The sequence below is a fragment of the Thermobia domestica genome, chromosome 14 (genome assembly GCF_964235325.1).
Source record: "Thermobia domestica chromosome 14, izTheDome1.hap1.1, whole genome shotgun sequence".
In the NCBI taxonomy this organism is placed as follows: Eukaryota; Metazoa; Arthropoda; class Insecta; order Zygentoma; family Lepismatidae; genus Thermobia; species Thermobia domestica.
Genome location: NC_137467.1, coordinates 66847545 through 66857953, shown reverse-complemented (window position 1 = coordinate 66857953; position 10409 = coordinate 66847545). Strand labels below are relative to the sequence as shown.

Sequence of the window (10409 nt, the reverse complement as noted above, 5' to 3'; positions counted from 1 at the left end):
GAGATTGTTCTGCATCGTTCGCTTCTAGCACCAATTGCAGTCAGGTGGAATAATTCCCCTATCGGACTTTTTGCAGGTTTTAAGATCACGGTGGGAGAATTGTTTTAATACTAACTTTTATTTATTCTCTCTCTCTCATTTCTTTTCTTTTGTAAATGAGACTGTAGTACAAGTTGATTTTCTTTTTATATACCCATTATATGCATACAATTATTTCCAGATCTGTGACTGAGAAAAACTACCAAAAAGCTTTTATTCCCGGAGATGGTACCCGATGAGGGGTCAAAATTTCATTTCTTCAAAATATGTGTTTCCTGGAAGTATGTAACTTCCACTTTTTAGCCGGTAAATTTTATGAAGCTATTGAGAGTCTAGGTTAGGAAAACTTTACTTTGTATGAGTAAAGATGTGAGATTTCCAACGAATGTAAAATGTAATTTTTATTTAATTTCCTCCTGTGTTCAGTTTTTGCATGGTTCTTTCCTTATATTATTTTTTTCTACTAAAGATGTATTTTTCACGTCTGTCTAGGAGTTGTTAATGTCGAGAACTGACATCACCTTCATATTTGCCTCTATTCAGCGGATTCTCATTTTAAAATAGTATGTCATGCAGTGTTTCTTTCAGCACAAATGTTCCGGGGGTACACACAGTATCCGGAAGGGCATTGCTGGTACTATTATATTTATTGTTATATTATTGAAATGTTATTTTGGTCTCTTCCGGAGGTACACTCAAAAAAAAAAAAAAGTCTGGAAGAAACACTGACTTCATGCGTGTTTCCACCGAACGTTGTTTTCTTTAATTACACTCCATGATTTTTTCTATCTGGCTGCTGTTTACTTTGCTGCAGTGCTAGCTTATTTCTTTTGACTATGCGAAGAAGTGAAAGAGTGTGTATAAAACATAAAATCTGAAAGAACAGATTTACATCGCATTTGGTAGATAAAACAGTGCCCAGAGGAGCTTTGAAAATAGAAATGACATCTTTGAGTTTTACGTCCCACGTTTATTCCGGTTAGGCTAAAGGAGACGGTGATGATGAGTAATGAATGAAAATGGTGGAATCAAGAAATGGGAGGAAACGGGAGAACCCCGAGAAAACCCACGCACACGGTGTTTGTCCACCATAAATTTCACTTGTCAGAGGCTGGGATCGAACCCGGGACTCCAAGCACCAGAGGTAAACGCTTTACCCCTGAGCCAGCGCGGCCCCTCTTTGCAAATAGAGTTTGATTTCGGACGTGGAAGTACTTCCATGAGTAAAGTCGCAGTGTCTCTCGATACTTGTTCTGGCATTTCTGATTGTTCTACAATGAAAGTATTTTTCGGCTCATTGACTTAATATCGTTGTGTGCAGCAATTCGAAATACATGTTCATGTGTTTCTTGTACTACCCCTGGTCAGATGTCTTTAGTGCAGTACAAGGATAAGCGTTGTGGTGTTACATTTCTCTTAGAAATACATTGCTAAGCATGTGAAGGCAAGACCGATTTCTACGTTTCAAACAAGACATCAGGCCTTGAGTCTAATATTAGATTAATTTAATGAAACGCGTTGCTTAGGTAAAGGACTATAAGGTGCTCAAATGTTTTGTATTTTGATGAATATATCTCCACCTGCAAAGAAATTTGACAAAATAAACAAGTCTCTTCATTCAGCTCTTGAGCATGTAGTGAAAGAAAATTCAAAAGCAGCTTACTCTGAAGCTGTAAAAGCAAATCAACTACATGAAGATGAGGAATGTAGAACTGCTATTTTGTAAATGTAGGTGGGACTTGGATGAAAAGAGGCCATACTTCATTATATGGTGTAACATGACTTATCAGCATTTATTCAGGCAAAGTCTTAGATATGCAGTCATCTCGAAATATTGCCATACATGTTCCACTACATCAAAATTGCACAAAGCGAACGCAAAATTTAACGAAAACCATCTATCGTCATGCTCCAAAACTACAGTGAATCGTGTGGACGCATGGAGGTTGCGGTTGTGAAAATCATTTTCAACAGTTCTAAGAGGAAATTTTGTGTAGGATATACAAGATATTTTGTTGATGGTGACTCTAGTGTTCAAGTTAATAGCTGAGAGTAAACCATATGGCGAAAACTGTGAAATAGTAAAGTTAGAGTGTATTGGTCATGTACGGAAAAGGATGAATGGCAGACAAAGGCGTCTACCCAAACATAACAAAGTACAGAAACTTAAAGATGGAAAACCGCTGGGGGTTGAGGGATGACTTACGGGAAAGGAAATCGATTCCCTACAAGTATACTATAGGAAAGCCATAAGAGAAGACTTGAGTGGTTTACAAGCAATGCGAAAGGCTATGTCGGCAATCTATTTTCATAAATTATCAACCGAAAGCAAACCAAACTATGTATGTACTGTGTAAAAAGGGAGAAAATTCGTGGTGTGGTTACAACAGAAACCAAAGTTACAAGGAAACGTTACGAGCACAAACACTTTTTAACAGAATCAGTAATGAATCATATTAACCCAACCTTTGGCTCATTTGCTGCCCCACAGCTCCTCAAGAAAGAACTATCTTCGCGGCAAGACTCAAAATCCGAATGAAAGTTTGAATAGCATGATTTGCAATGCTGTCCAAAAACGCCATTTGCTAGTGCAAGAGTGGTACATATAGCTGTGTATGGAGCATTGTGTTGTTTTAATATTGGTTTTTCGATCAGGGTGAGGTTCTGAACAAGTTATGAACAACGTCAGGTGAGTAGACAGGAGCAATTCTGAAGGACGTTGATCTGAAACGTGTTGCAAAACCAGACATATCAATGGAAAGACAGACAAAAGACTCAAGAACAAGGAGAAGAGCAGAGAATAAAGAGGGAGAAACTCACAGAACACAACGAAAAATATGGTTATGGTGCATTCTAAGTCCTGCAAGTAACCAGTAATGCATTTAAACTCTGCTAACCTTTACATACGTTTTTCTCAGAAGCACATTTTTTCTACGTATATGTACACTCATGTCCAAAATAATTGTCGCATATCTATAACTGTCTTCTTGTAAGGATATAATATGATAATGATTTTGCAGGCTACTTTTAACACTGATACTATATGTACAATTGGGAAATGTATATTTGTGGTAAATTTCGTAGAAAAAGAATTATAAAGACGAAAATTAGAATGAATAAAACAAAATGTTGCTAAATGGGCAAGAAAATTTTATTTTCGTTTCATGGTTCTTATTTACTGCTCTTTTAACATTAAATTTTGCACATAGATGTCTTTGCCGATTATACACATACTAAGATTCTAAGAAATACCGGGCGAATTCGTTATCAAATTATATTCCTAGAACAATATATTTATAGACATGCTACAATAATTTTGGATATGAGTGTACCTCTTTCTTAGACAGCATACGGTATATCGTTCTGAAATTTGTTGTGATGTTAGTCATATTGATAATAATGTTTATAAACTAGAATTACTTTGATAGCTTAATACTGACTGTGTGACGATGATGGTCAATTGTTTTTCTTATGTGCATCTTTAGTACTACGCAAAATACAACGCATTATTTGTAAGCACACACTAAAGCATTTGAATTAATTTTAGTTCACAATAAACACAACGTCGTCCTAGACAAAACCTGTAAACTTCATGCAAATCCATTTATTCGTTTCTGAAGAAGATACAAATAATTTTTTCTCCAGTATTATACAATGCGGATTCCATACACTACAGCTAAACACTAGTCCACAGAAGCAAATTATGGAACCATCTATAGCTACAGGAAAAGTGTCGATGATATACATGATACAACAGCTGAGAAAGTGAATTTTTCCCTGCCTCGCTCATTCTCGGGCACATCCCCTCTTTCCGATTTAACATTTTTATCTTTTTCATTTCTCTCCTCCTCATTCAGCTGAGGCCCAAAACCACTACATTCGATGTCGGAAGCCTGCCTTCAAGGCTATAGAACATGTAACATAAAATTACCTACTGTTTGTTGCGAAATTAATGTTTTAGACAGACTTCAAAACAGTCTATGTAATCTTACATATTGCCCTATTTGCAATAACAATAACGTATTTAGTGTCCTAAGATGCATCATTACTGTTTTAACTAGTAAAAATAATATTGGAACTTGTTCTTTCTTATTAGTAATACTAATAACTATAATTATTGTTTAAACAGTACTGTGAAAATGTGATAATTAACCATCTTTATTTTGGATACGAACACACACATTATATATCCTCACGGCATTGTCAAGGCTCTATATTTGTATTTTACATTTATTATTGCAACCGGGTGTTTCTGACTTTCGTATACGGTAGCCCGATCATCACCCTTGTTCTTCGCGCGCACAGTCATTCGAAGAACTGAAAACGTACTCTGTACACAAACAGTTTATGGTTGTGAACTCGGAAAGCCTGGTACTTCTGCTTGTCAAGGTCAAAAAGTGGGAGAAAAAAGGATATGTAGAATGTAAACAGGATACAACAGTAACTGATACTTGTAAGAAATATATTCATTTGTAGTTCGTGCACATTCCGCCTGTGGCGCTATTGTGGCACAACGTATATTGTAACTGTATAACTCTTGTACACCGCTTGTAGGACTATTGGCGTATGTGACGACCGAAACTAAGTTGTCAGCTCTGACTGCGTTAAGGCACTGCTGTGTTGCTTTTGCTTTTCTTTTTTCTCCTTTGTCATTTGTGAGATGCCAAATATGTTGTTTTAGCTTGTTGCACGCGCTGAACGGGTTCCTGCAGAGCAAAGTATTTAAAAAAAAATTGACTACATATTCTTGTTTATGATAGAAATATGATAAGTACTTTGAATTATAATACGGTTTTAATTAACTGTTGAAAAAAATGCGAAAATAAAGCTGTCGGGGCGCTTTATATTATTAAATGAATATTATTAAATATATGTGCGAAAATAAATGTATATTTTTTTCGGGGACGTATCTGCTGACAGTGTTGATTACATATTTTCTCGTGGAAGAATTTCATTACACTAGAGGTGAAAAGCAGACGTCTATTTAGACAGCCCCCCCCCCCCACCTTTTCAGACTCAGTCGGAAATTATCTCAATCGTTTGTACAGAAATGTGCAGGCAAAATTTTCGTTTGTACACAATTAGAGACGCCGCCAGAAGGAAAAATAAGTGGGGTCTGTCTAAATTGTAGCCCCCCCATGTCCAATTAAATTACAAATTATCGCAATCGTTTGTACATCGTTTGCACAGAAATGTGCAGGCGAAATTTTGTTTGTAAACAATTAGGGGCGCCAGCAGAACGAAAACAAAGTGGGGGACTGTCTAAATGGTAGCAACCCACCATGTCCAATTCAATCACAAATTATCGCAATCGTTTGTACAAAAATATTCAGGCGAAAGTTTCGTTTGTACACAATTAGGGGCGCCGCCAGAACGAAAACAAAGTGGGGGCTGTCTGAATGGTAGCCCCTCCACCATGTCCAATTCAATCACAAATTGACGCAATCGTTTCTACATCGTTTGTACAGATATGTGCAGGCGAATTTTTCGTTTGTACACAATTAGGGTTGCAGCCAGAACGAAAAAAAAATGTGGGGGCTGTCTAAATGGCAGCCCTCCCACCATGCCCAATTCAATCACAAATTCTCGTAATCGTTTGTACATAAATGTGCAGGCGAAATTTTCGTTTGTGCACAATTAGAGGCGCCGCCAGAACGAAAACGATGTAGGGGCTGTCTAAATGGTAGCCCCCACCATGTCCAATTCAATCACAAATAGCCGTAATCATTTGTACATCGTTTGCGTCGATTTGTGGTTGAATTTGACGTCGTGTGGGGCTAAAATTTGGACAGCCCCCCAGTTTGTTTTCGTCCTGGTGTCACCCGTAATTGTGTACAAACGAAAATTTCGCCTGCACATTTGTGGACAAACGATTGAGACCATTTCCGATTGAGTCTTGAAAGGCGGGGGTCTGTCTAAATGGACGTGAAAAGCAGTACTGCAAAATATATGTAATTCATATTGAGCACTATAGGAGGCAATGTTCATTTTAGATTTCCGGGCAGGGGAATTGAATAAACGATGGATGAATATAGTACTGTGAAAATTCTAGTAACTCAGACTGTGCACGCTCGGGAAATGCCATAGAGGGAATTTCGAAGCTCTAGGCCCAAGAGCCGCCTCTATAATCATCAGTGACTGCCATTTCATTAATGTGTTTTATGGTCTCATGTCCGTGTTCCCACCCTTTCCCTCGCCCTCCAACTGGATACTTGCTACTTTTTCTATTCCAAATTTTTGTGCTAGTTTTCTGCCGAAACCATGAGTTTTGTACTCTCATCGGTTTCGAGTTACTTAATTATTTAAGTTTAGGATTCCCTTTCTGCATCGAGGTTATATGAGACGTAGACTCAAAGATTACGATGAAATTCAAACACAGTAATCGTCCAAATTTTGTAAGCTCTATAGTGATCAACGTTAAAATCGGAAATGGTCCATTTCTACCACTTCCAGTAGGCGAATCACCTCCATTAAGGAACTCCCTGAATTAAAAAATTCGCATTCGTCCAAAGTTATCGTGTGAAGTAACGGCCGCACGTATGTACGTACTAATATCGATAAGTTCCAGTACGCGATCCCAATTAATACTTCATATACCCCTGCCACACACACACACTAGCATATGTACACACGAAAGTATACAAAGTATACTTGGTAGTATCCACACGCTTACGCCGGAAACTAGAAACACACACACACAGACAGAGAGAGAGAGAAAATCTTGTTGTACCTTTATACTGAATGCACCATTACTCACAAAACCAATACAAAAAGAAAAAAAGTTGTAAATGAAACTTTCAAAGATTGGTACCACTGCAGCATGTAACACATGAAATTGTTCCATAATGATTGATTCGTAATATGATGTATATGGGTTTCTTAATGGTACTATAGCAAAATGCCTTCAAATTGACCACAAAATAAAAAGTGAAATTTATTTCTCAAATTTTGTAAAATCGAAGTCGGTGGACATTATGGAAACAGTCTGCAATAACAATATATGCAAATAAATATTAATATACTTCACGTTTTCCAGCGGGTGCAAGAAAGCTTCGAATAGTGTTTGGTGTCATAATCATTAGCGGATGTAAATATATATATATCGGATGTTCTAAAAGTGACGCCCACGGAATACTGAGCATTATTCTCCAAGTCAAAATAAAGCAAGTATTTGTATATTTTTTGAGTCCTTATGTTGAGAGTGTTTAGACATAAATTGCAACACATAGCAACGTCGCAAATAAAGAGCCATGAATTAGATCTACTAATCTGTCAAATAGTTATATTAGTCTAGCAGAAATTGGCAAAATTCGGACCATATCTTGCGTGGAGGTATTCGCGGTTTTTTTTTTTTTTTTTTTTTTTTTTTGTATCTGATAGTTCAAAGTCCAGAGAATCTAAATTCGGAAAGTGCCGGCTCGGCACTGTTGTGCATTTTGACTTATGCCGCCTTTTTGAATATGGCGACCTGCGCATCATTTTTGTTATGAAAAATTCATACTTCTATCGTAATTCACTTACTACTTATTCAATTGCAGTTATTTTTTGCACGCAAGTTAAGATTGACTAAACAAAGTCTTATACCACATTATTATCATCCTGATATAAGAAGTAAACAGCGTTTCCAACCTAAAATCTTATTTTAAAAAAGAGTTTTGTAAAGTTGAAGCATAATCCAAGGTACATGCTAAATAAGATATCAAAATTCTCTAGTACAGGAAGGGAATGGAGATCAACCTACTTTGCCCTCTTGCGTGACCCGAGAAGAAGTCAAACTAGTGTTGCCATCTGTCTCTTGAGTTGAGTTGATTTTAGTTTAGCGTCCCTTTCAGCAGCGAGGCTATATGAGACGTGGGCCTACTGATTAACGTGGAATCCGAACCACGAGCTCCCGCCGGGAATCGAACCCGGGTCTCCCACGCCAAAGGCGCGTACGCTAACCGCTTAGCCACGGAGGAGCTCCCCATCTGTCTCTTGTAGCAAGGTTTCTTGTGTTTCTTCGAGGAAGTTGTCAGATTAGACTAAAGTCTACAGCGTACTGAAACTTGTTTTTGTTGATTTTCTTATAAGGATCTGCACATTTCAATTCACGATACGCACAATTTTAAGTTGTAAGATCTTGAAGTTACTAAGATTCATAAAAAGTAATATTTACGTCTAATGCACGACACATAGTTATATTTCAAATAAACTACGTTTTACAGTACAATGAGCTCAATTTTCAAAATGGCGCAATGTTGTGAATGCCGATCAACGTGATCGGTTTACCATCATGGTGATCGCCATTCCTAAAAAACATTTGGAATACTTCTCCAGCCAGAAATTATAAGGGAGGCTAGACCTAAGATAGGTAATACGCCTACTTGAGTCAAACAATGAAACTTTGGTATCGGTGTAACCTTTGTGGATCGTGGACTCATTGTACTGACTGTATTGTTGTGGACTCATCACATGACTATATCTGTGATGTGTCTTTGAAAAAACGTCAATAAAACATTCAGTTGACGTTTCTCAGTCTTTCGAAGGCTCACTGTAGTAAAAAATCTTGAACTGCCTATGAAACTGTGTGTGTTTATCAAGCTTGTACTGTGATCGTCATTACCAACGTGTGATGGGAATGGCGACCAAAGTAACAATTTGAGTTTTCTCCACTGTGTTCCCGAACTGAAAGAATGATACTCTTTTTATTTTACACACTTATTGTACAAGAATTGCAGTACGTATTTACAAATTTCTTTCAATATATTTTGCAAATGAAACTACGTAATAACCCATTTTTCTTAGGTGATCGTCATTGCCCACCTCTCCTCTACACTTGGTGGGTCGCGGTGGCTCTGTGGTAGAGCGTTCACCTCTGGCGCTTGGGGTCCTGGGTACGATCCCAGCCCCCACCAAGTGAACATTGTGGTAGACAAACACCGTGTGCGTGGGTTTTCTCCGGGTTCTCCCGTTTCTTTCCATTTTATTCATTACTCATCATCACCGTCTCCTTTAGCCTAACCGGCATAACTGTGGGACGTAAAACTCAAAGATTTCATTTTCTCCTCTACGCTTGGTTTACTTCTGATACAAAAATTAAAATATGTAGAGTATTATTCAGTCCAGTTGTTCTGCGGTTATTCTGACCTTTTTGAGTAACATTCACATATAAATTATTACCTATAAGCAGAACTCAATATTATTTTTGAGTATAAATTATGAGCTACTTTACCAATAACAAAGATCTTTTCATAAAATAGGTTGATTTTTTGTCAGTTAAGTATATTTAGTCTATAGAGTAGCTTTCGTTAGTTAGAGTGAGTAACAGTTAGCAACACTGCTGCTTCCTAATCTTATCTTAAATAGAAAAGAAGCTGAAGAAAATTTAACCTAATTTATAAAAAAGACAGTACATTCTCATTATAATAATATCAATATAAAACCTATTTGTAGAATTACTGGGATTTAGTGGTATTTTGTTAATACTTATCTTACATAATAATGAAAAACAGTTCTATCATTCTTGTTTTTGAAGAAAAGCAGAAACTTCTGCATACAGTAATACTCCACATTATTAGATTCTAAGTAAAACAAAGATATGAAAACGATGACTACAAAATGAGTTATTTTCCAGGCAACTCTGCTCCAGTCGTGTTGAAAGTTCGCAAACTGATAAGTGGATTGCTTTCGTATTGGGTATTTAGTCATTCATCATCAGGGTCTTTGTCGGTGAAATTTGCGTTTGGTTTTTCAGCTGTTAAGTTCTGGAGCCGCGTTGCAGGAGTCTAACTAACACTTTGCTTCACCAAGACAGCCACAAAAACAGTACAACTTAGGTTAGAAGATGCAAACTTACACTTGTATGAGCAGACGTGGATTTTTCAACACCTGCATTTAATAATTTGTAGAACCTGTGGCGGAGCAACTTGTTCCTTTCGGCACCTTTGTTATTACGAGAACATTTGTTGAACTATCGTGACACCATATTGTAAAGGATTAAGAGTAGGACCAGTTGGTTCAATTGCAGGTCTTCATATTGCACATTGAAGGTGTGCTCGTTTCACATGTTTTGCAAAAGCTTCAGTTGTTGGTGGTAATGTTTTAAGAGGTGGAGCAAGTACTGCTTTAGGCTTTCCAGTAACAGCACTCCAATAGCATGATCCTATAAACCATGTTGCCTTACTGATAATAGAAAACATATTAACATCTAGGAATCCTAAAAGGAGTAACTCTTTGACTTCTTGAAGCCTCTTGACTATTTTACCTTTACCAATTCCGTAAATATTTTCTACACTGTCACATATTGAGAGAACATGAGCTGCTCACAGTTGGTCAACTATGTCCTTATGTCTCATAACTGTTGCTCCATCTGATGTCTATTACCATCCTGT

At 37.3% G+C, this 10409-nt stretch overlaps 1 pseudogene; it reads left to right on the top strand.

The window, feature by feature from the left end:
• The first annotated feature begins 1978 nt into the window (after positions 1–1978).
• On the top strand, positions 1979–2648 carry LOC145669854 (uncharacterized; annotated as a pseudogene).
• Positions 2649–10409: the final 7761 nt, after the last annotated feature.